This window comes from Lissotriton vulgaris, chromosome 7, assembly GCF_964263255.1.
Source record: "Lissotriton vulgaris chromosome 7, aLisVul1.2, whole genome shotgun sequence".
NCBI classification, from domain to species: Eukaryota; Metazoa; Chordata; class Amphibia; order Caudata; family Salamandridae; genus Lissotriton; species Lissotriton vulgaris.
The window spans coordinates 193964079-193991051 of NC_141695.1; the positions used below are offsets into that span (position 1 = coordinate 193964079).

The following is a 26973-nucleotide window of genomic DNA, read 5'->3' on the forward strand; positions in this document are numbered from 1 at the left end:
CGGACTCCATGGGGCCAGCAACAGGAAAACACCGATGATGAGGATGAAACGAATTGAGAGGCAATACATCAAAAGCAACAACAATACTAATACTTCTATATTGGGCTTCACAGGGAGTTCACAGTGAGTTTTTTTCACCATGTTCCATCTAAGTGATGCTACCGAAGGAGTTACTATCACCGAGGTCAATAACGCTCTTTATATCAACTCTACAATGATGAACATCTGTGTTTCCCACACTGCAGTCATAACAACAACTTGTGGTTCATGTCATACCTTCTGAGAACTATAAACAACAGAGTTGCCCCTGCCCCAAGCAATGCTCCTTAGCGTACCGACCACGGAAGGATGAAAGGCTGAACTGACCTATAACTGGGTTAAAATTCGTGAAGGGTGAAGCAGACGTCAGCAGCAGGCTCTCAGCCGTCTGAGCTAGACGGAGAGAATCGTAAGGTGACAGGATCCGTACAGATGTTTTCAGCAGGCGCTCTCACCCCCTGGGCTGTTCTAATACAGGTGGATGCAATACTGGATATATTTACCTCTCTCCAAAGGATGTCCGCTCGTGGAGGGCTTCCAGCCGGTGCTGCCGAGGGCTACCGAGTCCAAGTGACTACTAGCCGCGAAACCCAGGGAAGTTTAGGTAACTGGGCAGGGTGAAGAAATGTCACAAAAAGGAAGTGGCGCGTGACTGCGGTTGGGGACAGAGGATGCCAGTGCTTGGGAAACAGGACCCCCCACACCCAGGGGGGTTTCGCGCTGCGGTCTGTGCTACCAGGATGTGATGCTTTGGGACACATTTCTACAGTGCAAGGGAACCTACAGCCAGGGTCGGATTGGGATCACAATTCGGCCCGGGCACTGACGAAAAAAGTGGCCCACATTCAAGAGGCGTGGCTCATATTTAAGGGGCGTGGCCCACATTCAAGGGGTGTGCCCTTTCATGAAACACCATTTGCACAGACAAGGAATGAAAGTGGGAGGATACTGTTCTTGCACAGGACACAGGGCCAAGGTGACAATGGCCTACATGCTGAGCAACTAAAAAAAATAGCAAGGCCCCTTTTTGTCACAAAATTATTCCAGCCCTCCAGCACAGGAGCACCTGAAAAGCAGCAAAGCCCCTGCTACTACTAACCTACTTAGCCCTCCCCAGACCTTCAGCACAGGAGCACCTGAAAAGCAGCAAAGCCCCTGCTATTACTAACCTACTTAGCCCTCCCCAGACCTTCAGCTCAGGAGCACATGAACAGAGGTAAGGCCCCTGCAATTAGTAAATTAATCAACCCTCCAGGCCATGGGAAAATGTACTGGCAAGGGAGCACAAAACACAGCTTTCTGGGTCATCCAAGGTAGCCAGGTAGCCAGGGGGAGGCTGAGGTGAAGCTGGTGCATGGGAAGTGCCTTCCCAGTGTGTTCTGGCAGTTTGAGTATTTACCATTTACTGTAGTATTACCCTTGTACCTGTGTATGGTACCCTTTTGTAACTTGCACAAGTCACTTTTCTCTTGTAACACACTGTTTGCTACCTCTCACTTTTGTTTGCTTTAGATACTTGCACAAGTGCCACCATTGCCTACGTAACGTTTGTTCTTGTGCTGGAGTGTCTGCCATTAATTGCCGTATTATACCTCTACTTGTATTTTGCACGCTTTTGTAACCTGCACACATATCACTTTTTCCTTCTGTAATGTATCGTTTGCTCCTCTTGTATTTTGGTTGCTCACTATTGTCACTTTTGATTCATGTAACTTAACGTTTGCTTTTGTAATTTGTCCACCTATAATTTTCTCCTCATGTATTATTGCAGTTCCTAGTGTGAAGTGCTCTGACACCTTCGGGTAAAGTCCACGCTATATAAAATCGCATAAATAAATAAATAAAACAAAAAAATTCCAAACATCACCAGGCCCCCACAGCAAGACCCATTCTTTCTTGCCCACTATGCCCTGAATGTGAAGGGCTGTGGGCGAGGTGTTAAGACTAACACCGTTTCTGGGCTGCATGGGCGCCAGGGGGCAGGGGCGCAACTAGGTCTTAATTTCGGGGGGGGGCTAACATGGCAAATGAAGGGGCGTGGCTAATGTTAAAAAAATGGGGCGGGGCTAAAATGGTAGATAATCGGGATCGATTAATGCTCAGGTCAAGCGGAGAAAACGTGATGAATTCTGCATTTGAAACTGGACAACAATTAGAGCACACATTTGTGTTAATTTGATGCATTTATGTCCTATTGTCTTATGAAAAAGGAACAGAATGTACTGAATTAAAAGACCAATTTAATATATTTACTACAAAGCACTTTAGGAACACAATATAACCAATTTTCACAATGCCATTTCAAGGCGACGACCCTTTTTCGCCAGTTCGTCAACAATTGCTTCTATAGGAGGACAATGTGCTTGTGAAATGTTTATCATTGCAAGTCCAAAACCCATACCCACCCTGAACCCTAAAATTACCCCTGGTACCCCAAAACCCATACCCACCCTGAACCCCAAAGTTACCCCCTTGGCACACCAAAACCCATACCCGCCCTGAACCCTAAAGTTTCCCCAGGTACCCAAAAACCCATACCCACCCTGAACGCTAAAATTACCCCTGGCACCCCAAAACCCATACCCATGCTAAACCCTCATATTACTGCTTGCCCCCCAAAATCCATTACCACCCGAACCTCCAAATTACACCCCTGGCACCCCAAAACCCATAACCACTGAACCCTAAAACTACCCCCTCGCACCCCAAAACCCATTACCACCCTGAACCCTGAAATCATCCCCCTAGAACCCCAACCCCCATACCCGCGCTGATCCCTGAAATTACACCCTTGCACCCCAAAACCATACCCACCCTGAACCCTAAATTTACCTCTGGCACCCCAAAACCCATACCCGTACTGATCCCTAAAATTACAACCTTGCCCCCTCAAATCCATTACCACCCTGAACCACAAAATTACCCCCTGGCGCCGCAAAACCCATGCCCACCCTGAACCCTAAAATCACCCCCCTGGAGCCCCAAAACTCATACCTGCGCTGATCCCTAAAATTACACCCTTGCCCCCCAAAACCCATACCCACCCTGAACCTTAAAATTACCCCTGGCACCCCAAAACCCATACCCATACTGAACATTAAATCCCCCCCTGGCACCCCAAAACCCATACCCACCCTGAACCCTAAAATTACCCCTGGCATACCAAAACACATACCTACGCAGAACCCTAAAATTACCCCCTGGCACCCAAAACCCATTACCACCCTGAACCCTAAAATTACCCCCCGGCACCCCAAAACCCATACCCTCCCTGAACCCTAAAATTGCCCCCTGACACCTGAAAAACCCACACCCACCAAGAAACCTAAAATGCTCCCCCTCCCACCCTAAACCCCATACCCGCACTGAATCCTAAAATTAACCCCATGGCACCCCAAAACCTATTACCACCCTAAACCCTAAAATTACCCCCCAACACCCCAAAACCCACACCTGCCCTGAACCCAAATATTACCCCGGCACACCAAAACACATACCCAAGCTGAACCCTAAAATTAACCCCCTCACACCCTAAAACCCATACCGCCCTGAACCCTAAAAGTAACCCTATGGCACCCCAAAAGCCCATTATTTCCCTGAACCCTAAAGTTACCCCTAGCACCCCAAATCCCATACCGACCCCAAACCCTAAAATTACCCCCGGAACCCCAAAAACCATGCCCTCCCTGAACACTAAAATTACCCCTGGCACCTGAAAACCCATACCCATTCTGTTCCCTAAAATTATCACCGACACCCCAAAACCCATACCCACCCCAAAACCTAAAATTACCCCCTGGCATCCCAAAACCCATTACCACCCTGAACCCTAAAATCACCACCCTGGAACCTTAAAATTGCCCCTGGCACCCCAAAACCCATACCCACGCTGAACCCTAAAATTAACCCCATGGCACCCCAAAACCCATACCCACCCTGAACCTGAAAATGACCCCTGGCACCCCAAAACCCATACCCATGCTGAACCATAAATTCCCCCCTGGCACCCCATAACCCATACCCATCCTGAACCATAAATTCTCCCCTGGCACCCCATAACCCATACCCACCCTGAACCCTAAAATTGCCCCCTGACACCCCAAAACCCATACCTGCTTGAACCCTAAAATTACCCCTGGCACACCAAAACACATACCCACGCTGAACCCTATAATTACCGCCTGGCACCCCAAAACCCATGCCCGCCCGGATCCCTAAAATTACCCCCCTGGAACCCCAAAACCCATACCCACTCAGAACCCTAAAATTACCCACTGGCACCCCGATCCGTAACCCACCCTGAACCCTAAAATTGCCCCCTGGCACACTAAAACCCACACCCACCCTGAACCCTAAAGTTACCCACTAGCACCCCAAAAAATGAATACTACAAACTTGCACTACATGTGCATAATGTAAGCCGAGCAATGTAAGCAGCTTTTCTGTTAAGAGTCTGTGACACTACTTTGTAGTGATTGCCACTTCTTCCTCGATAAGTGGGTCCTCATCTTCCTGTCAATGAACTTTTGTGGAGAGTCGAGGGCTCCTGTCTATTTATTAGGATCTGAGGAGACCAGGTCAGAAAGACAACTTTGAGAGCGTACACTTCTCTAAGGCTCCTCTTTAAGTCTATATACCAAGGGGCTTACTCTTGTAGTACTCCTGGCAAAAGTAGGACAGCAATACTCCTTGCTCACATTTGGGATGTAGGAGTACGTAAACGAGAAAGTCACATGTACACGTAGCAAAATCTTTATGAATTGAGTCCTACATTACCGCTGCCACCACGACAGCAAAAATAAAGGTGTTTTCTAATTAACTCTAGAAAAGCACTTGCAAGTAATCCTTCGAGTGACATATTTATTGATAATATTAGATTATGTTTTTGCTATATAAATTACATTTATTGAGCTAAATGCATACGTTCGTAGTGGGCTTTATTCTACGAAATTCAGGGAATCGTTCACTTTCTCTTGATAGCTTGGTTCATATTACTGTCACCTGAAATAAACTTCTGATTTACAAGATATTTAAAGGCTGTCCATTAGAGGAGTGGATTTACAAAAGGGGGTGGTGATGAACAGAGTGTCTGAATTGAGCAGACCACTCTTACCCAGTCCAAAGATCAGGGCTTGATCCATCACCGTTATTTATCTCACTGCCCCATCCCAGCTCAGAACCTGGCTATATGCAAATCAGTCTGTCCCTGGCCCAGTGCATCATGGGAACAGGGCAGACTAAACTACCAAGCCAATTCTTTACCAGAAAGGAGACAAGCTACCGGGGACCGGTTTCTGGCATTTCAGCCGTCTTCGGCCCGGCTTGCTTGAATCCTGATGGAGCAGTGAGAAAGGGACTCATGTCTGAGTATACCCTGCCACACCTATAGTGGCCAAAATCGATTTACAAAAGGGGGTGGTGATGAACAGAGTGTCTGAATTGAGCAGACCACTCTTACCCAGTCCAAAGATCAGGGCTTGATCCATCACCGTTATTTATCTCACTGCCCCATCCCAGCTCAGAACCTGGCTATATGCAAATCAGTCTGTCCCTGGCCCAGTGCATCATGGGAACAGGGCAGACTAAACTACCAAGCCAATTCTTTACCAGAAAGGAGACAAGCTACCGGGGACCGGTTTCTGGCATTTCAGCCGTCTTCGGCCCGGCTTGCTTGAATCCTGATGGAGCAGTGAGAAAGGGACTCATGTCTGAGTATACCCTGCCACACCTATAGTGGCCAAAATCGATTTACAAAAGGGGGTGGTGATGAACAGAGTGTCTGAATTGAGCAGACCACTCTTACCCAGTCCAAAGATCAGGGCTTGATCCATCACCGTTATTTATCTCACTGCCCCATCCCAGCTCAGAACCTGGCTATATGCAAATCAGTCTGTCCCTGGCCCAGTGCATCATGGGAACAGGGCAGACTAAACTACCAAGCCAATTCTTTACCAGAAAGGAGACAAGCTACCGGGGACCGGTTTCTGGCATTTCAGCCGTCTTCGGCCCGGCTTGCTTGAATCCTGATGGAGCAGTGAGAAAGGGACTCATGTCTGAGTATACCCTGCCACACCTATAGTGGCCAAAATCGATTTACAAAAGGGGGTGGTGATGAACAGAGTGTCTGAATTGAGCAGACCACTCTTACCCAGTCCAAAGATCAGGGCTTGATCCATCACCGTTATTTATCTCACTGCCCCATCCCAGCTCAGAACCTGGCTATATGCAAATCAGTCTGTCCCTGGCCCAGTGCATCATGGGAACAGGGCAGACTAAACTACCAAGCCAATTCTTTACCAGAAAGGAGACAAGCTACCGGGGACCGGTTTCTGGCATTTCAGCCGTCTTCGGCCCGGCTTGCTTGAATCCTGATGGAGCAGTGAGAAAGGGACTCATGTCTGAGTATACCCTGCCACACCTATAGTGGCCAAAATCGATTTACAAAAGGGGGTGGTGATGAACAGAGTGTCTGAATTGAGCAGACCACTCTTACCCAGTCCAAAGATCAGGGCTTGATCCATCACCGTTATTTATCTCACTGCCCCATCCCAGCTCAGAACCTGGCTATATGCAAATCAGTCTGTCCCTGGCCCAGTGCATCATGGGAACAGGGCAGACTAAACTACCAAGCCAATTCTTTACCAGAAAGGAGACAAGCTACCGGGGACCGGTTTCTGGCATTTCAGCCGTCTTCGGCCCGGCTTGCTTGAATCCTGATGGAGCAGTGAGAAAGGGACTCATGTCTGAGTATACCCTGCCACACCTATAGTGGCCAAAATCGATTTACAAAAGGGGGTGGTGATGAACAGAGTGTCTGAATTGAGCAGACCACTCTTACCCAGTCCAAAGATCAGGGCTTGATCCATCACCGTTATTTATCTCACTGCCCCATCCCAGCTCAGAACCTGGCTATAAGCAAATCAGTCTGTCCCTGGCCCAGTGCATCATGGGAACAGGGCAGACTAAACTACCAAGCCAATTCTTTACCAGAAAGGAGACAAGCTACCGGGGACCGGTTTCTGGCATTTCAGCCGTCTTCGGCCCGGCTTGCTTGAATCCTGATGGAGCAGTGAGAAAGGGACTCATGTCTGAGTATACCCTGCCACACCTATAGTGGCCAAAATCGATTTACAAAAGGGGGTGGTGATGAACAGAGTGTCTGAATTGAGCAGACCACTCTTACCCAGTCCAAAGATCAGGGCTTGATCCATCACCGTTATTTATCTCACTGCCCCATCCCAGCTCAGAACCTGGCTATATGCAAATCAGTCTGTCCCTGGCCCAGTGCATCATGGGAACAGAGCAGACTAAACTACCAAGCCAATTCTTTACCAGAAAGGAGACAAGCTACCGGGGACCGGTTTCTGGCATTTCAGCCGTCTTCGGCCCGGCTTGCTTGAATCCTGATGGAGCAGTGAGAAAGGGACTCATGTCTGAGTATACCCTGCCACACCTATAGTGGCCAAAATCGATTTACAAAAGGGGGTGGTGATGAACAGAGTGTCTGAATTGAGCAGACCACTCTTACCCAGTCCAAAGATCAGGGCTTGATCCATCACCGAAGACGGCTGTAATGCCAGAAACCGGTCCCCGGGAGCTTGTTTCCTTCCCAGTGTAAGAATTGGCTTTTGTAGTTTGGTTTGCCCTGTTCCCATCATGCACTGGGACAGGAACAGACTAATTTGCATACAGCCAGGTTCTGAAACTGGGATGGTGCAGTGAGCTAAAAAACGGTGTTGGATCTAGCCCTGATCTCTTGACTGGGTGAGAGCTTTCTGCTTAATTCAGAGACTCTGTCCCTCACCACCCCTTGTTGTAAATATTTTTGTCCACCCTAAGCGTGGAAGGGTATTCTCAGATGTGAGACCCTTGCTCATTGCACCATCAGGATTCAAGCAAACCGGGCCGAAGACGGCTGTAATGCCAGAAACCGGTCCCCGGGAGCTTGTTTCCTTCCCAGTGTAAGAATTGGCTTTTGTAGTTTGGTTTGCCCTGTTCCCATCATGCACTGGGACAGGAACAGACTAATTTGCATACAGCCAGGTTCTGAAACTGGGATGGTGCAGTGAGCTAAAAAACGGTGTTGGATCTAGCCCTGATCTCTTGACTGGGTGAGAGCTTTCTGCTTAATTCAGAGACTCTGTCCCTCACCACCCCTTGTTGTAAATATTTTTGTCCACCCTAAGCGTGGAAGGGTATTCTCAGATGTGAGACCCTTGCTCATTGCACCATCAGGATTCAAGCAAACCGGGCCGAAGACGGCTGTAATGCCAGAAACCGGTCCCCGGGAGCTTGTTTCCTTCCCAGTGTAAGAATTGGCTTTTGTAGTTTGGTTTGTCCTGTTCCCATCATGCACTGGGACAGGAACAGACTAATTTGCATACAGCCAGGTTCTGAAACTGGGATGGTGCAGTGAGCTAAAAAACGGTGTTGGATCTAGCCCTGATCTCTTGACTGGGTGAGAGCTTTCTGCTTAATTCAGAGACTCTGTCCCTCACCACCCCTTGTTGTAAATATTTTTGTCCACCCTAAGCGTGGAAGGGTATTCTCAGATGTGAGACCCTTGCTCATTGCACCATCAGGATTCAAGCAAACCGGGCCGAAGACGGCTGTAATGCCAGAAACCGGTCCCCGGGAGCTTGTTTCCTTCCCAGTGTAAGAATTGGCTTTTGTAGTTTGGGTTGCCCTGTTCCCATCATGCACTGGGACAGGAACAGACTAATTTGCATACAGCCAGGTTCTGAAACTGGGATGGTGCAGTGAGCTAAAAAACGGTGTTGGATCTAGCCCTGATCTCTTGACTGGGTGAGAGCTTTCTGCTTAATTCAGAGACTCTGTCCCTCACCACCCCTTGTTGTAAATATTTTTGTCCACCCTAAGCGTGGAAGGGTATTCTCAGATGTGAGACCCTTGCTCATTGCACCATCAGGATTCAAGTAAACCGGGCCGAAGACGGCTGTAATGCCAGAAACCGGTCCCCGGGAGCTTGTTTCCTTCCCAGTGTAAGAATTGGCTTTTGTAGTTTGGGTTGCCCTGTTCCCATCATGCACTGGGACAGGAACAGACTAATTTGCATACAGCCAGGTTCTGAAACTGGGATGGTGCAGTGAGCTAAAAAACGGTGTTGGATCTAGCCCTGATCTCTTGACTGGGTGAGAGCTTTCTGCTTAATTCAGAGACTCTGTCCCTCACCACCCCTTGTTGTAAATATTTTTGTCCACCCTAAGCGTGGAAGGGTATTCTCAGATGTGAGACCCTTGCTCATTGCACCATCAGGATTCAAGCAAACCGGGCCGAAGACGGCTGTAATGCCAGAAACCGGTCCCCGGGAGCTTGTTTCCTTCCCAGTGTAAGAATTGGCTTTTGTAGTTTGGTTTGCCCTGTTCCCATCATGCACTGGGACAGGAACAGACTAATTTGCATACAGCCAGGTTCTGAAACTGGGATGGTGCAGTGAGCTAAAAAACGGTGTTGGATCTAGCCCTGATCTCTTGACTGGGTGAGAGCTTTCTGCTTAATTCAGAGACTCTGTCCCTCACCACCCCTTGTTGTAAATATTTTTGTCCACCCTAAGCGTGGAAGGGTATTCTCAGATGTGAGACCCTTGCTCATTGCACCATCAGGATTCAAGCAAACCGGGCCGAAGACGGCTGTAATGCCAGAAACCGGTCCCCGGGAGCTTGTTTCCTTCCCAGTGTAAGAATTGGCTTTTGTAGTTTGGGTTGCCCTGTTCCCATCATGCACTGGGACAGGAACAGACTAATTTGCATACAGCCAGGTTCTGAAACTGGGATGGTGCAGTGAGCTAAAAAACGGTGTTGGATCTAGCCCTGATCTCTTGACTGGGTGAGAGCTTTCTGCTTAATTCAGAGACTCTGTCCCTCACCACCCCTTGTTGTAAATATTTTTGTCCACCCTAAGCGTGGAAGGGTATTCTCAGATGTGAGACCCTTGCTCATTGCACCATCAGGATTCAAGCAAACCGGGCCGAAGACGGCTGTAATGCCAGAAACCGGTCCCCGGGAGCTTGTTTTCTTCCCAGTGTAAGAATTGGCTTTTGTAGTTTGGTTTGCCCTGTTCCCATCATGCACTGGGACAGGAACAGACTAATTTGCATACAGACAGGTTCTGAAACTGGGATGGTGCAGTGAGCTAAAAAACGGTGTTGGATCTAGCCCTGATCTCTTGACTGGGTGAGAGCTTTCTGCTTAATTCAGAGACTCTGTCCCTCACCACCCCTTGTTGTAAATATTTTTGTCCACCCTAAGCGTGGAAGGGTATTCTCAGATGTGAGACCCTTGCTCATTGCACCATCAGGATTCAAGCAAACCGGGCCGAAGACGGCTGTAATGCCAGAAACCGGTCCCCGGGAGCTTGTTTCCTTCCCAGTGTAAGAATTGGCTTTTGTAGTTTGGGTTGCCCTGTTCCCATCATGCACTGGGACAGGAACAGACTAATTTGCATACAGCCAGGTTCTGAAACTGGGATGGTGCAGTGAGCTAAAAAACGGTGTTGGATCTAGCCCTGATCTCTTGACTGGGTGAGAGCTTTCTGCTTAATTCAGAGACTCTGTCCCTCACCACCCCTTGTTGTAAATATTTTTGTCCACCCTAAGCGTGGAAGGGTATTCTCAGATGTGAGACCCTTGCTCATTGCACCATCAGGATTCAAGCAAACCGGGCCGAAGACGGCTGTAATGCCAGAAACCGGTCCCCGGGAGCTTGTTTCCTTCCCAGTGTAAGAATTGGCTTTTGTAGTTTGGTTTGCCCTGTTCCCATCATGCACTGGGACAGGAACAGACTAATTTGCATACAGCCAGGTTCTGAAACTGGGATGGTGCAGTGAGCTAAAAAACGGTGTTGGATCTAGCCCTGATCTCTTGACTGGGTGAGAGCTTTCTGCTTAATTCAGAGACTCTGTCCCTCACCGCCCCTTGTTGTAAATATTTTTGTCCACCCTAAGCGTGGAAGGGTATTCTCAGATGTGAGACCCTTGCTCATTGCACCATCAGGATTCAAGCAAACCGGGCCGAAGACGGCTGTAATGCCAGAAACCGGTCCCCGGGAGCTTGTTTCCTTCCCAGTGTAAGAATTGGCTTTTGTAGTTTGGGTTGCCCTGTTCCCATCATGCACTGGGACAGGAACAGACTAATTTGCATACAGCCAGGTTCTGAAACTGGGATGGTGCAGTGAGCTAAAAAACGGTGTTGGATCTAGCCCTGATCTCTTGACTGGGTGAGAGCTTTCTGCTTAATTCAGAGACTCTGTCCCTCACCACCCCTTGTTGTAAATATTTTTGTCCACCCTAAGCGTGGAAGGGTATTCTCAGATGTGAGACCCTTGCTCATTGCACCATCAGGATTCAAGCAAACCGGGCCGAAGACGGCTGTAATGCCAGAAACCGGTCCCCGGGAGCTTGTTTCCTTCCCAGTGTAAGAATTGGCTTTTGTAGTTTGGTTTGCCCTGTTCCCATCATGCACTGGGACAGGAACAGACTAATTTGCATACAGCCAGGTTCTGAAACTGGGATGGTGCAGTGAGCTAAAAAACGGTGTTGGATCTAGCCCTGATCTCTTGACTGGGTGAGAGCTTTCTGCTTAATTCAGAGACTCTGTCCCTCACCACCCCTTGTTGTAAATATTTTTGTCCACCCTAAGCGTGGAAGGGTATTCTCAGATGTGAGACCCTTGCTCATTGCACCATCAGGATTCAAGCAAACCGGGCCGAAGACGGCTGTAATGCCAGAAACCGGTCCCCGGGAGCTTGTTTCCTTCCCAGTGTAAGAATTGGCTTTTGTAGTTTGGTTTGCCCTGTTCCCATCATGCACTGGGACAGGAACAGACTAATTTGCATACAGCCAGGTTCTGAAACTGGGATGGTGCAGTGAGCTAAAAAACGGTGTTGGATCTAGCCCTGATCTCTTGACTGGGTGAGAGCTTTCTGCTTAATTCAGAGACTCTGTCCCTCACCACCCCTTGTTGTAAATATTTTTGTCCACCCTAAGCGTGGAAGGGTATTCTCAGATGTGAGACCCTTGCTCATTGCACCATCAGGATTCAAGCAAACCGGGCCGAAGACGGCTGTAATGCCAGAAACCGGTCCCCGGGAGCTTGTTTCCTTCCCAGTGTAAGAATTGGCTTTTGTAGTTTGGTTTGCCCTGTTCCCATCATGCACTGGGACAGGAACAGACTAATTTGCATACAGCCAGGTTCTGAAACTGGGATGGTGCAGTGAGCTAAAAAACGGTGTTGGATCTAGCCCTGATCTCTTGACTGGGTGAGAGCTTTCTGCTTAATTCAGAGACTATGTCCCTCACCACCCCTTGTTGTAAATATTTTTGTCCACCCTAAGCGTGGAAGGGTATTCTCAGATGTGAGACCCTTGCTCATTGCACCATCAGGATTCAAGCAAACCGGGCCGAAGACGGCTGTAATGCCAGAAACCGGTCCCAGGGAGCTTGTTTCCTTCCCAGTGTAAGAATTGGCTTTTGTAGTTTGGTTTGCCCTGTTCCCATCATGCACTGGGACAGGAACAGACTAATTTGCATACAGCCAGGTTCTGAAACTGGGATGGTGCAGTGAGCTAAAAAACGGTGTTGGATCTAGCCCTGATCTCTTGACTGGGTGAGAGCTTTCTGCTTAATTCAGAGACTCTGTCCCTCACCACCCCTTGTTGTAAATATTTTTGTCCACCCTAAGCGTGGAAGGGTATTCTCAGATGTGAGACCCTTGCTCATTGCACCATCAGGATTCAAGCAAACCGGGCCGAAGACGGCTGTAATGCCAGAAACCGGTCCCCGGGAGCTTGTTTCCTTCCCAGTGTAAGAATTGGCTTTTGTAGTTTGGTTTGCCCTGTTCCCATCATGCACTGGGACAGGAACAGACTAATTTGCATACAGCCAGGTTCTGAAACTGGGATGGTGCAGTGAGCTAAAAAACGGTGTTGGATCTAGCCCTGATCTCTTGACTGGGTGAGAGCTTTCTGCTCAATTCAGAGACTCTGTCCCTCACCACCCCTTGTTGTAAATATTTTTGTCCACCCTAAGCGTGGAAGGGTATTCTCAGATGTGAGACCCTTGCTCATTGCACCATCAGGATTCAAGCAAACCGGGCCGAAGACGGCTGTAATGCCAGAAACCGGTCCCCGGGAGCTTGTTTCCTTCCCAGTGTAAGAATTGGCTTTTGTAGTTTGGTTTGCCCTGTTCCCATCATGCACTGGGACAGGAACAGACTAATTTGCATACAGCCAGGTTCTGAAACTGGGATGGTGCAGTGAGCTAAAAAACGGTGTTGGATCTAGCCCTGATCTCTTGACTGGGTGAGAGCTTTCTGCTCAATTCAGAGACTCTGTCCCTCACCACCCCTTGTTGTAAATATTTTTGTCCACCCTAAGCGTGGAAGGGTATTCTCAGATGTGAGACCCTTGCTCATTGCACCATCAGGATTCAAGCAAACCGGGCCGAAGACGGCTGTAATGCCAGAAACCGGTCCCCGGGAGCTTGTTTCCTTCCCAGTGTAAGAATTGGCTTTTGTAGTTTGGTTTGCCCTGTTCCCATCATGCACTGGGACAGGAACAGACTAATTTGCATACAGCCAGGTTCTGAAACTGGGATGGTGCAGTGAGCTAAAAAACGGTGTTGGATCTAGCCCTGATCTCTTGACTGGGTGAGAGCTTTCTGCTTAATTCAGAGACTCTGTCCCTCACCACCCCTTGTTGTAAATATTTTTGTCCACCCTAAGCGTGGAAGGGTATTCTCAGATGTGAGACCCTTGCTCATTGCACCATCAGGATTCAAGCAAACTGGGCCGAAGACGGCTGTAATGCCAGAAACCGGTCCCCGGGAGCTTGTTTCCTTCCCAGTGTAAGAATTGGCTTTTGTAGTTTGGTTTGCCCTGTTCCCATCATGCACTGGGACAGGAACAGACTAATTTGCATACAGCCAGGTTCTGAAACTGGGATGGTGCAGTGAGCTAAAAAACGGTGTTGGATCTAGCCCTGATCTCTTGACTGGGTGAGAGCTTTCTGCTTAATTCAGAGACTCTGTCCCTCACCACCCCTTGTTGTAAATACATTAGAGGAGTGCACACCAAAGTTTTCAACGCTCAAAGAGGGAAAAAACAACCGTTATTTGATTGTGCATTTAAAAAATGCTCCTGAGGAGAAAATCAAAAATTGGTACCATTTCCCCCCAATTTCTGCTGGCGTCATAGCCCAGGGTTTTGCTGTCTGTCCACTTGTATGGAATACACATTTATACAAGTGCACAGACAGCACACCCTGGGCTATGATGCCAGCAGGAATTCCTTTACAAAGGAAAAGCGTCACCTGCACTGGCCAGCCCTTTCCCCCTGCTGTGTACATCTTCACACCCCATGCTGAACACATCAAGTGCTTAGGTGAAATCCCTGCCTTCAGGCAAGGATTTCACCTCAGCGCCACTCTAAAGGAAAACAAGAGGTGGGGGCTGGGGGTTCACTCAGTGAAACTGTTTGAGGCTGGCTGTCTGGCTCGGGCTGCTGGGCCTCTCAGAAGGCATAATAAATATTCTCGGATCGGATGGCAGCCTTCTTGCATCGTTTCAGTGCGTGTCATCTTAGCCCGGGCAGAGGAGGCGACGGGGGAGGGCTGAAGCCCGGTGAGCCCAATGGGTGTTGCGCGCCTGCCAGGGGGCCGAGGTGCAAATGGCTCAAAGGCCTGAGAAACACCTGGCCCCCAGGGAGGCCGATTATTGCAAACAATCACCCTTGCCCAGCCTCAGCTTGATTGCTTGGCAGGGCAGGGGTGAAGGAGAGGCCACAGCTGACAATCGCTGTCTGGCCGCACAGCGAGGCTGCTTTCATTTTCTGTGTCTGTCTCGTGCACTCTGTGGGCCGGTTTTTTTCTCCCCTTTCCTAGTCCACTCTCTGTGGACTGGGACAGGGGAGAAAAAAAACGGCCCACAGAGGGCACTGAGGCACCGGCCCTTCGGCCCATTCCCGAATGCCCGCCTTGCCAATCCGCCCCTGCCTACAGCGCGCACACATGGATCCGTGACTCATAATTTCAACCAAATGGTGTCAGGGCAAGCCCACCTGGATCCGAGACTCATAATTTCAACCAAATGGTGTCAGGACAAGACCGTCCTTCAGCGGTGCAGCCAGCAAACACAGCCTCAAGCCAGTCCGGAAGGGCACTCCCCCTTTGGAGTGTCTTTACCCCAGTCATAGAAACTAAGGGGCACGTTTATGAGTTTGTCGTGCGGAGCAGCGCAGCGCAGCGCAGCGCATCAAGACATCTTCCTGCACTGCACTGCATGACATGTAATGGGCAGGAAGGTGCAGAATTTAAATGAATATGGCTCATTCCTGCCTTTTCCCTGCGCTGGCGCCGTTTTGCAGCGTAGCACCAACTCGGGCACCGTTGCTCCCTGGTGGAAGGGTGCCTGTATTGCATGCAGGATTGTTTTTGTGCAAGAAGGGACACCATCCAGCACATATAGAAAATGGAAGAAATGAGGCAAAATAAACATATTCCTCCTCATTACACCTCCCCTGGGAAGGTGTAGGCTTTTGGCGCATTTCCAGGTCCGCCCCTTCTGGTAAATCTAGAAAACCGTCAAAATCCATGGATGTTGCGTGGGAACACCCACACATCACCCAAGGAACGCCTCCCTGGCGCAGAGTAAGGCGAAGCAGCAATCTGTGCTGCGTTGCTTTACCCAAGATTTATGAAGCCGCTCAGGGCCACGACAGGTGGCTTGCGTGTCTTCATATATATATCATCGCTCTCGCACCACGCAACATGGTGCAAGCGCAACACAAGTCCAAAATGCCATTTATGAAGCCACGGAAGGCCACCCTGAGTGGCTTCATAAATCTGGACTAAAGCAAACACAGCACAAATCTCTGCGTTGCGTTACTCTGCCCTGGGAAGGCGTTCCATGGGTGTTGCGTGGGAGTTCCCACGCGACACCCACGTTTTTTGATGCATTCCCAAATTTACCAAAAGTGGTACACCTAGAAATGCAATCAACAATTGGGGCATTTCTTTTGCCCCAAATCAGTGGCGACAGCGTTTTTTTCAAGAGTGCATTTGCATCTATTTTTTTAAATTCATGTGTTTTTTATCCTCATTTTGTTACTTGATCGTCAAAGACTTCTTAATCCATTCATTTTACATCCTCCTGCAACGTGATGCATTTTCCAAAGTTTCTCATGCTATGGTCGGCCTTTCGGACCTTTCTTCCCAAGCACGCACTGAAGCAAAGTTCTTCCAAAGCAGTTTATTGAAACCCAATGCATTTCGAACCCCAACGGGTTCTTCGTCTGGGGTAACTGTAAATAACAATAAAACACATTTTAAAAAACTAGTAATAATAATAATAATAAAGCCATTTTTAAAGCGCCTGGCTGCACTAAAAATAGTGTGTTCCCGCGCTAGAATGCTACTATATCTCAAGAAACAAAAGTGAGGGAGAGTGAAACGGGTGTCAGAGGGAGGAGGGAGAGTTGGTGCCTGGATACAGATGAGTTTTGAGTTTGGCGCGGAATCTGGTTTCTGAAGGTTCCATACAAAGATCCAGTGGAAGTTCATTCCAGTGCTTAGGGGCCAGGTGTCTGAAAGAGCAGCCACCCATCTTGGCTCTGCGGGTGCGAGGGAGTTTGAACAGCATAGCTCCGGCCGATCTCAGGTTTTTGGTGGGGCGATGAATTGTTAGGAGCTTTTGCAAATATCCTGGGCCTTTGCCCTGGGAAATGCGGTGGGTAAAGCACAAGGCTTTAAATTTGATGCGATCTTTGACCGGGAGCCACTGAAGCTTCGCTAGAGCATTCTTGCCAGATGCTCTGCGAGGCAGGTTGAGTACCAGGCGGGCAGCAGCGTTTTGCACGCATTGCAGTTGGTGTAAGCAATTTTTACTTAGACCTAGAAGCAGGACATTGCCGTAGTCGAGATGGGGTGTGACTAGGGCATGGACTAGTGTCTTTCTGGCGTTGATGGGGAGGAGGTCAAGGACTTTGCAGAGGGTTTTTGATGTGCTGAAGCACCTTCCCGTCACTTTATTGACCTGAGATCTGAAAGAGAGGTCGGAGTCAAGCATTACTCCAAGATTTCTGACGGAGTCCACAGGAGAGGGAAGATTGCCCAGTTTCGCCGGCCACCACATGTTCGACCAAGCAGAGGGGGATATGCCAACATTTAAAAGTTCAGTTTTTTCGCCGTTAAGGTGCAGACAGTTATTGTTCATCCATAATGCTACTGTTGACAGGCATTTGGAAAAGTTAGTGGCATCTTCCGAATGGTCGAGCGACAGCTTGATCATCAGTTGGGTGTCGTCGGCGTAGGTAACAATATCCACCCCGAAAGCTTCAACTATGTGAGCCAGGGGTTCCATATAAAGGTTGAAGAGGGTAGGGCTTAAGCTGGAGCCCTGTGGAACTCCATGGCTCAGCTTCCGGGGGGAGGATGTGAAAGGGGGACAGTGCATCTGGAAACTTCTGTTGGCCAGGAAAGATTTTAACTAGGCAAGGGCAGGTCCCTCCACTCCCATGTCAGAGAGGCGTGACAGCAGCGTTGTGTGCAGCACGGTGTCAAACGCTGCACTGAGGTCTAGTAAAACCAACGCTGCTGTCTGTCCTTCGTCCGCCATTTGTCTGAGGCACTCAGTGAAATATAGGATGGCGGACTCTGTCGAGTAGCCGGCTCTAAACCCCGATTGAGTAGGGTGTAGGAGAGAGTTCTCTTCCAAATATTTCATAAGCTGCCCGTTGACCACTTTTTCCGCTATTTTGGCACATAAGGGAAGAAGGGAGATGGGCCGAAGATTTTGGAGTTGGGAGATGTGGACATTAGGTTTTTTTCTCAGGGGGATGACCTGGGCTGTTTTCCATGTGTCAAGAACGTGACATTCTTGGAGAGAAAGAGTAATGATATGAGTGATTTGATCAATCATACTCTCCAAGACTCCCTTGCAGCGGTTGAGGGGGCACACGTCACGGGGGGAGCCAGACTGTATGCTTTGAACAATGTTCAGCAGTTCCTGTCTCTCAGGTACTTTAAAGTATGTCAGGCGGGATTTAACAGTAGAGTTGTCTTTGACTGCCATCTGAGTGCTAGGGGACTCAGCTCCGTTGGTAAAAGTGGCATGAATTTTGTCGACCTTGCCGACAAAGTGATCAGCTATGGATTCGCATAGCTCACTGGAGTAGGTGTCTTGTGCTTCGAGTCTGGTCGGGACCGTTAACTCTTTGCAAATAGCGAAGAGTTCTCTAGTGGGGTTGTTGGCAGCTTCTATTCTACCTTTAAAGTAGGCACCTTTTGCCGCTCTTACTAATTTGTGATATTTTTTTTGTTCTGTTCTATAGTGTGACTTGCTTTCTAGATTGTAGCTTTTCCTCCATTGTCTTTCAAAATGTTTGCATTTTGCTTTAGCTTCTTTGAGTTCTTGCGAGAACCAGGGAGCAGTTTTGGTTAGTCTTGCGGGAGGTTTGAGTGTCCACGGAGCTACCTTATCTAAAGCATTGGACATCCAGCTTTTGTAATTGTTCCACGCCTCTTGCAGAGTGTTGCTAGGTGGCGGTGATGTTTCAAGTAGGGCAAGCTTAAATGTTTCCTGCTTGAACTTTTTCCAATCTCAACGTTTCTGGGGTAAGGGATTATTGGTTCTGTTATCAGGAGGAATACCTTCTGTTTCAAACGGGATGATGAAGTGATCAGACCAGGTTGTTCTGATCGCGGAGGAGACGATGACACCCTCCCAGTTAGCAAAGATGGGGTCCAGAAGGTGCCCTTGTTGGTGCGAGGGGGATCTGGATTGAAGGTTAAGTTCTAGAGATTTTAGTGCTTCTGTTACAGTCTGGGCCTCCTTACAATCCGTGTTATCAAAGTGAAGGTTTAGGTCACCGAACTGTGCAGCCCCTCCAGGTGGCCGGTATATAAGTAGTCCGTTAATGATGTTTTTGGATCCTGCTTTTATAGTGAAAAAGCCGCTTTCACAATTAGGTAGCGTAGCCTTCAGTAAGGTGCACTCTAACTCAGTTTTATAGATGAGGGCTAATCCTCTGCTTCTCTGTTTCAGTCTATCTAGTCTGAGTAGGCAGTATTCGTGAGGAGTGGCTTCGAGAGCTTCAGGCGATGAAGCATCGTCTAGCCACGTCTCAGTTAGAAATAGTACATCTGGACTGCTATCCGTTAGTAGATCATAGATCTCTGTTTTATGCTTCTTCATGGATCTGCAATTAAGCAGCAACATTTTTAATTTAGCTGTCTCCCTTTTATTTTTCTTCAAGAGAGGAGTAGTGTACTTACAGGTCTCACAGAAGACAGGTAAGGAGTCAGCCGGCAAGGCATGGTAGCAGTTATCTTTAAGTTTTGGGCGTAGGGATAAAAGTTTTTGTTTGATATAGTGTGTCCTATGCCTGGGAGTTCCAATTTCTGTCATGTCCAGGGGTACAGATGAGCGAAGGGGTCCTGCCCCGAGCCCCGTTCGGTCGCGGACGGATGCAGATGGGCTTGCCTTAGGCGCGCCCGCTGCGCTCGTCCGCTGCACGTCCGGAAGATGCACATGATTTATAGGGAGGTAGATGGCGGATGTGGGGGCGTGGCCTCAGGAAAGGGGCGTGGCCTCAAGGATCGCCGGTAATGGCGGCAAGAAGTTATTTTGTTATGTTTCCGCTGCAGCGCTAAAGTCCGCTGCGTGGACTTTAGTGTGTGTACATTTCCTCTTTTCACTTAAAAATATGGATATACATTAATTGACATTTCAAAACGATTTGTCTGTTTTTTTGTCTGTTTTTTATATGTTTTTTATTTATTTCCAGGAGTGACCCATTTCTTTCAAACTACTCCTCTTCGCCTCCACTCTCATCTTAATCAGCAGCTCCATGGTGCAACATAATGGGAATTGAAGTATCCCTGGTGCGAGCGGGTGGCCCAGGTGAAACAGCTGAAGTGAGAAGAGTGGGCGGGAAAACAAAAGAGGGCGTAAGATGAGGTTTAAATACGGAAGTTTTGCCAAAGAGGGAATCTCTGCTGCGCAAAGGAGGAGGCAGACAGACAAAGCTTTGAGCAGGTAAGTGAGGGGAAAGAACAAGAAGAAATGAACAACAGATTTATTTAATAACCGGAAGGTATATAACTGTTAGTTGTTTTGAAAGGAGGTTTCCAGCTGGTTTGAGGGAGATAAGCGAATGATTGATTTACTGTGGAAGTATCTCGAAGAAGAGTCTAAAGTCTATACTCGTACTTATGTTTAGTTGTTAGAACGAGAAAAGCACAGAGATGGAAAGAGAATAGTTGGTGAGTGGAGGGGGGAGCTGCTGATTGAAATGAGGATAAAAAACACATGAATTTAAAGAAATAGATGCAAATGCACTTTTGGAAAAAACGCTGTCGCCACTGATTTGGGGCAAAAGAAATGCCCCAATTGTTGATTGAGTTTGGTTCAATACTTGTAGTTTGGGCTTGGCGCGTCAACAGTGAGCACGCTACTATGAAGATACTGTTAGAATAATTTGGATTAAAAGTGCATCCCGCTTATAAATGAACTGCACCTAGAAATGAGCCAAAAAGATGCCCCTTCCCAGGGGAGGTGAAACAAGGAGACGTATCTTTATTTCTCCTCGTTACTCCCTCTTTCTACGTGTGCTGCTGCAGCACACATAGAAAGAGGAATATGCCTCGCAGGATTGTTTTTCTGCAGGAAGGTGTCCTATTCCTGCACAAAAGCAATCCTGCTTGCAACACCGGCTCCCTTCCATCTTGCCAAAATGGTACCAGCGCAGGAACAAAGGCAGGAATGTGCCGTATTCCTTTAAATGCAGCACATTCTCGTCCTTTCCCTGTCACACAGCAGTGCAAGGTGACTTGCTGCTCTGAGCTGCCAGACTTTCTCATAATGACGCCCCTAAGTGACTCCTGAGATGTTCCTTATACCCATCAACAACAAAAGCACTCATACTCTATGAATGCAGGCTTGGAACTCTCCAGGACACTCACAGAAAGGAGGTCTCATCATTGGGGTTAGCCTGCCCTCATGAGCCAACAGTGGCATACGTCATATCCCATTTGCACAAGGACACAAGTACTCATTCAGTGTAACGGCCTCAGAGGTTTTATGTCACATAGCATAGGGTGCTGGCTAATGGGGTCACGGCTTCACCTGCGTCCCTACCGTTATTACACTTTCTGGGGTCTCCGGGCTACTTCATGTCCTCGGCTCTGATGCATCCCTGATGGTGGGGGCTCCCATGGGCGAGGAGAGAGGGGAACTAGCCACATGGGGGAGGCAGTGTCTTTTGGGGTCTTGAGGAGGGAACTCTCCCTTGTGTCCCTACTTCAGGGAACTCATATGTCGAGTGGGCTAATAGTGATGCCTAACTCTAGGATGTCTAGATGATGCCTAGCAGACCTAGGCTACAGGACTGCACCCAGCCTCGACAAAAGGCAATGGACTGACCCCGCAGAAGGCTGAGGGAGTGTACACTAGCTCCATGGATCATCAGGAAGCATGTCAGGCTGCACCTGTTGCTCATCCTCCCAAGGACACCCTTTCTCTACCCATCCTCTAAAGCACGGGTACCCTGGTACGGCCCGCGGGCCGCCAGCTGCCCGGTAAGCCTTTCCTGGTGGCCCACAGACCTTGCAGACAATGTACCCGTGTTTTAAAAAAAAGATATTAAAAAGTCAGCAAACAGCTGAGAGACTCTGCTGCTCTGTGGGGGCCGGGCATTCCAGTGATAGTAAGAGTGCGGCTGCTGGGGCGCTAAGAGGTGAAATACAAAAGCCTCATTAGCATACAAATGGTCCTTTTAAAGACCTGTGAAGTGCTCGGGCTGTTTGCCACAAAGCTGTCTCAGCCCGGGCACACACCGGTAGGGTGAGATGAAGAGGGTGACAGAGGGAGGGAGACAGAGGGAGGAAGGGAAAGGGAGGGAAAGGGAGGGAGAGCGAGGGAGGTAGTGAAAGGGAGTGAGAGGGAGGGAGAGCAAGGGAGGGAGGGAAAAGGAGGCAGACAGAGGGAGAGCGAGAGAGGGAGGTGGAGGGAGGGAGGGAGGGAAAGGGAGGGGGAGGGAAAGGGAGGGACGGAAAGGGAGGTAGACAGGGAAAGCGAGGGAGTGAGGGAATGGGAGGCAGACAGAGGGAGAGCGAGGGAGGGAGGTGGAGGGAGGGAGACAGGGAGGGAGGGAAAGGGAGGAGAGGAAGAGCGAGGGAGGCAAAGGGAGGGAAAGCGAGGGAGGGAAAGGGAGGCAGACAGAGGGAGAGCGAGGGAGGGAGGTGGAGGGAGGGAGACAGGGAGGGAGGGAAAGGGAGGGGGAGGGAGAGCGAGGGAGGGAAAAGGAGGGAGAGCGAGGGAGGGACGGAAAGGGAGGTAGACAGGGAAAGCGAGGGAGGGAGGGAATGGGAGGCAGACAGAGGGAGAACGAGGGAGGGAGGTGGAGGGAGGGAAAGGGAGGGGAGGAAGAGCGAGGGAGGCAAAGGGAGGGAGAGCAAGGGAGGAAAAGGGAGGCAGACAGAGGGTGAGCGAGGGAGGGAGGTGGAGGGAGGGAGACAGGGAGGGAGGGAAAGGGAGGGGAGGAAGAGCAAGGGAGGCAAAGGGAGGGAGAGTGAGGGAGGGACGGAAAGGGAGGTAGACAGGGAAAGCGAGGGAGGGAGGGAGGGAATGGGAGGCAGACAGAGGGAGAGCGAGGGAGGGAGGTGGAGGGAGGGAGACAGGGAGGGAGGAAAGGGAGGGGAGGAAGAGCGAGAGAGGCAAAGGGAGGGAGAGCGAGGAAGGGAGGGAGGGAAAGGGAGGCAGACAGAGGGAGAGCGAGGAAGGGAGGAAAAGGGAGGGGGAGGGAGAGCAATGGAGGGAAAGGGAGGGATAGTGAGGGAGAGTGAGGGAGGGAGGGAAAGGGAGGCAGACAGGGAAAGGGAGGGAGAGGGAGGGACAGGGAGGGAGAAAAAGAGGGAGGGAAAGGGAGGCAGACAGAGGGAGAGTGAGGGAGGGAAGAAAAGGAGGGAGGAAAAGGGAGGCAGACAGAGGGAGAGCAAGGGAGGGAAGGAAAGGAAAGGAGGGAGGGAAAGGGAGGCAGACAGAGGGAGAGCAAGGGAGGGAAGGAAAGGAGGGAGGGGAAGGGAGGGAGAGCGAGGGAGGGAGGGAAAGGGAGGCAGACAGAGGGAGAGCGAGGAAGGGAGTAAAAGGGAGGGGGAGGGAGAGCAATGGAGGGAGAGGGAGGGAGAGGGAGGGAGAGCGAGGGAAGGAGGGAAAGGGAGGCAGACAGGGAAAGAGAGGGAGAGAGAGGGACAGGGAGGGAGGGAAAAGAGGGAGGGAAAGGGAGGCAGACAGAGGGAGAGTGAGGGAGGGAAGGAAAGGAGGGAGGGAAAGGGAGGCAGACAGAGGGAGAGCAAGGGAGGGAAGGAAAGGAGGGAGGGAAAGGGAGGCAGACAGAGGGCGAGCGAGGGAGGGAAGGAAAGGAGGGAGGCAGACAGGGAGGCAGAGGGAGGGAGAGCGAGGGAGGGAGGGAAAGGGAGGCAGAGAGAGGGAGACAGAGAAAAGGAGACAGACAGAGGGAGACAAAGAGAGGGAGGGGGAGAGAGACAGAGGGAGACAGACAGAGGGAGACAAAGAGAGGGAGAGGGAGGGAAACAGAGGGAGACAAAGAGAGGGAGAGGGAGGGGAGAAAGAGACAGAGAAAGGGAGAGTGTGGGAGACAGAGGGTGACAGACAGAGGGAGGGAGGAGGGTGACAGACGGAGGTAGGGAGGAAGGTGACAGAGGGAGGGAGGAGGGTGACAGACAGAGGAAGGAGGGTGACAGACAGAGGAGACAGAGAGGGAGATGGAAGGAGAGAGAGGGAGACAGAGAGAGAGAGAGAGACAGAGAGAGAAGGAGACAGATAGAGAGGGAGACAGAGAGAGAGAGAGGGAGTGAGACAGAGTGAGTGAGATAGAGGGAGTCAGGGAGGGAGAACAAGGGAGACAGAGAGGGAGAGGAAAGGAGAGAGAAGGAGATAGAGAGAGAGAGGGAGACAGAGAGAGAGACAGAGAGGGAGACAGACAGAGAGGGAGACAGAGAGAGGGAGACAGAGACAGAGAGAGAGGGAGTGAGACAGAGTGTGTGAGACAGAGGGAGTGAGGGAGAGAGAGGGAGTGAGAGGGATTGAGACAGTCTGAGTGAGACAGAGGGAGAAATAGGGAGAGATGGAGGGAGAGAGAGGGAGAGGGGGAGAGAGAGAGAGAGAGAGATATGTGTGTATGCCGGGTCTGGTGGCTCAGTGGACGAAGGCGTCCGCTGCAGGGACCTGTGTTCAACCTCATGGTCACAGTTTTTTTGTTGCTCTAGCCCCACCCCCTCCCCCACTGACCCCGCCCCCACTGGTGCGGCCCTCGGACACAAACCGCACTGTAAATTTGGCCCCGAGAGAAAGTTTGTGAGTACCCATGCTCTAAAGGATACCCTTTAGAGGATGGGACTTGTCCAGGAAGCGCCTCTCAGGGTGCTTTGCATTGCATGAATAGAAGCATTCTCTGACACTGTCTCTTTGGAAAATCTAACTGGCCTCAGGTAGTTTTCAGGGGGTCATAGCCTCAGCAGGAGGGGTGTCACAAAGTACCCTGTCACGCTTCTTTCATGCGCTCGTCGACGCCATGACACATAGGATGCAACACCACATACACTTCCCCAGCACCCCACAGGAACTAGCACAGACCAAGCAGGACTTTTACAACATTGCCCAATTCCCCCACGTCATAGGAGGTATAGAATGGACACATGTTGCCATTTCACCCCCCAAACATAGAGTATGTATTCTGGAACAGGAAATGCTACCACTCACTGAACATACAGATAGTGTGTGATGCCAAAAACATCATCACCGACATAGTGGCAAAGTGTCCTGGAAGCACACATGACGGCTTCATATTCCGTCACAGTGGGCTATACCGTAGACTCTCAAGAGGTGAATTTGGAGAGGGATACCTACTAGGTGAAAGCACACAATGACAGCCTACATTTCTAATGGCCAGCATGTGCATCACAGTGACTGACCTTTAAACATTTCCACCCACAGGGGACAGTGCCTGTGCAGTCCGGGATTTCATCCTGACACCCTACCTAAATCCTGGCACTGCTGGGGAGCGGCGCTACAACCGGGCACACATTTCAACAAGAGGCACCATCGAGAGAACATTTGGCATATTGAAGAGCAGATTCAGATGCATTCATAAAAGTGTAGGAGCCCTCCAATACAGCCCTGAAACGTGCTGCACAATTGTAGTAGCGTGTGCCATGCTGCACAACATTGCAACCAGGAAAGGGACACCAATGGAGTTGAGTGACTCAGAATCCTCTGACGTGGAGGGACCTGGACCTGTACACATGGAAGCTGGCATAGCTGTTGCTGCAGCTGGGCGACAGAGGCGTGATGAGATCATGCGCAACTACTTCTAGGTGAGTGATAATTATACAATGACAACTTAAGCCTTTGCTACTGTGTTTAATTCCCAATAGCAACAATGTCACACATCCAAATAAACAAAAATGAACTCTCCCAATCCAATGCACATGTTGAAATCACAGTGCAACTATTTTAGTGTAATAATTACAGCAAATGCAACACTGTTGCTGGCCCTATTTCTCCCCTGTGTGTAATAGTCATTTGGCAGCTGTTCCTATTGGTGTGTGGCAGGCCTGTTGCTCCTGCCACTACGGCGCCTCTCAACAGTGGGTGGTGGGGTGTTGGAGCTCCGCACTGACTGTGAGTCCCCCTCACTGGGGGTCAGCACCACTGGACCAGCAGTACGCAGGGCACGCAGTTCATCCAGGGTATCAGTTGACTGCACTGCCACAGTGGCGATATCCTGAATTCCGTGAGAGAACTCACGCTGGGTCTCTATGGTACGCCTTGCCAGCATATTAGTGGAGGAGGCCAGCCGGTTAATTGCGTGAGTGTAGTGGTCCATGCGGGCCATCTCTTTGCTCCTGGCTGCGCGTTCTGCACGCAACTCGGCAGTTAGCTCCTACACAGCCCCCCTGATTTCTTGGCGAATTCCCCTGTTACCTGCCCTAATCTCTCGCTGAATTGCCTTCATATGTTTTGCTTGCAGGCGGTGTACCTGGAGCATGTGCAGTTCGAGCCCAGCAAAAACAGAATCATCCTGATGCTCACTGGAGCTGAAGCCCGTGTGGGGTCTACGCCTGCCTGTGCCCTGTGGTCTTGACTCCTGCTGCTGGGAAACTGGTGCTTCAGACTGCACTATCTCATTGTCCTCTTCCTCTTCTTCCATGATTCTTAATGGCCTCACGATCCTCCTTCTGTGTCCCTGTGGTCGGATGAAAGGACTGTCCTCCCCATCTGTGTCCTGGCCCTGGCTAGCTTCTCCAGAGGCTTGGGGTCCTGTGTCACTTGCACTGGCTGTTGCCTTTCCACTTGCAGGTGCTGTGGATAGAACAGCACACATTAATAATTTTTTTCCTGTCATGTGATGTTCAAATAAATTATTTCACAGTGTTCCCTAACTTGACTTGTGTCATTCACCTTTCCTGACCTGCACATGTGAAAATCGCATTAGTTGGATGCTACTTCCAACATTACTGACTATTGTGACTACCTCTCCCATAATGCATTGCTGTGACTGGCTGTGTACTTGCTCTAGGCTGACATGTGGTTCCCCTTATCCCTAGGTCGCTGCAGGGGGTTGCTGGGGGTGGTTCAGGGTGGGAAGGCATGCTTCTTACCTGGTCTTGCAGCTGGTTGGGCTGAGCTGTCTAGCACGGACACACCCGCAACACTCTGTGGAGGCAGTGTGCCCTCTTCCAGTTCCTCCAGTGGTGTTGAGTCTGTGACATTGGAGGTTCCCCCACCGGTGAGCTGGGACTGCTCCAGCCTGGCAGCCGACTTCTCCTTGGAGCGCTGGCGCAGGTCATACCAGCGCTTGCGCAACACTTCTACTGTCCTGTGTGTCACTCCAAGGGCATTTAC

The 26973-nt window shown here is 50.0% G+C and overlaps 1 protein-coding gene and 1 long non-coding RNA gene across 3 annotated transcripts in view; one reads left to right on the top strand and one right to left on the bottom strand.

Annotated features, from left to right (window-relative positions):
* The window catches only part of LOC147701165 (uncharacterized), a 35162-nt gene extending 34323 nt beyond the window's left edge, over positions 1-839 (bottom strand). The window contains exon 1 of one of the 2 annotated variants that reach the window (XM_086929925.1): positions 543-839. The gene's annotated coding sequence lies outside the window, so the exon portion shown is untranslated. Of the gene's footprint in view, positions 1-366; positions 389-542 lie in introns of those variants that run through there. The other variant, XM_086929926.1, reaches the window with a different exon arrangement.
* A 118-nt stretch (positions 840-957) lies between these two features.
* Positions 958-26508, top strand: LOC147701166 (uncharacterized). Its single transcript, XR_015297436.1, has 4 exons — positions 958-1255; positions 19835-20085; positions 25063-25442; positions 26099-26508. It is a non-coding gene; the product is annotated as an uncharacterized LOC147701166 (long non-coding RNA).
* Positions 26509-26973: the final 465 nt, after the last annotated feature.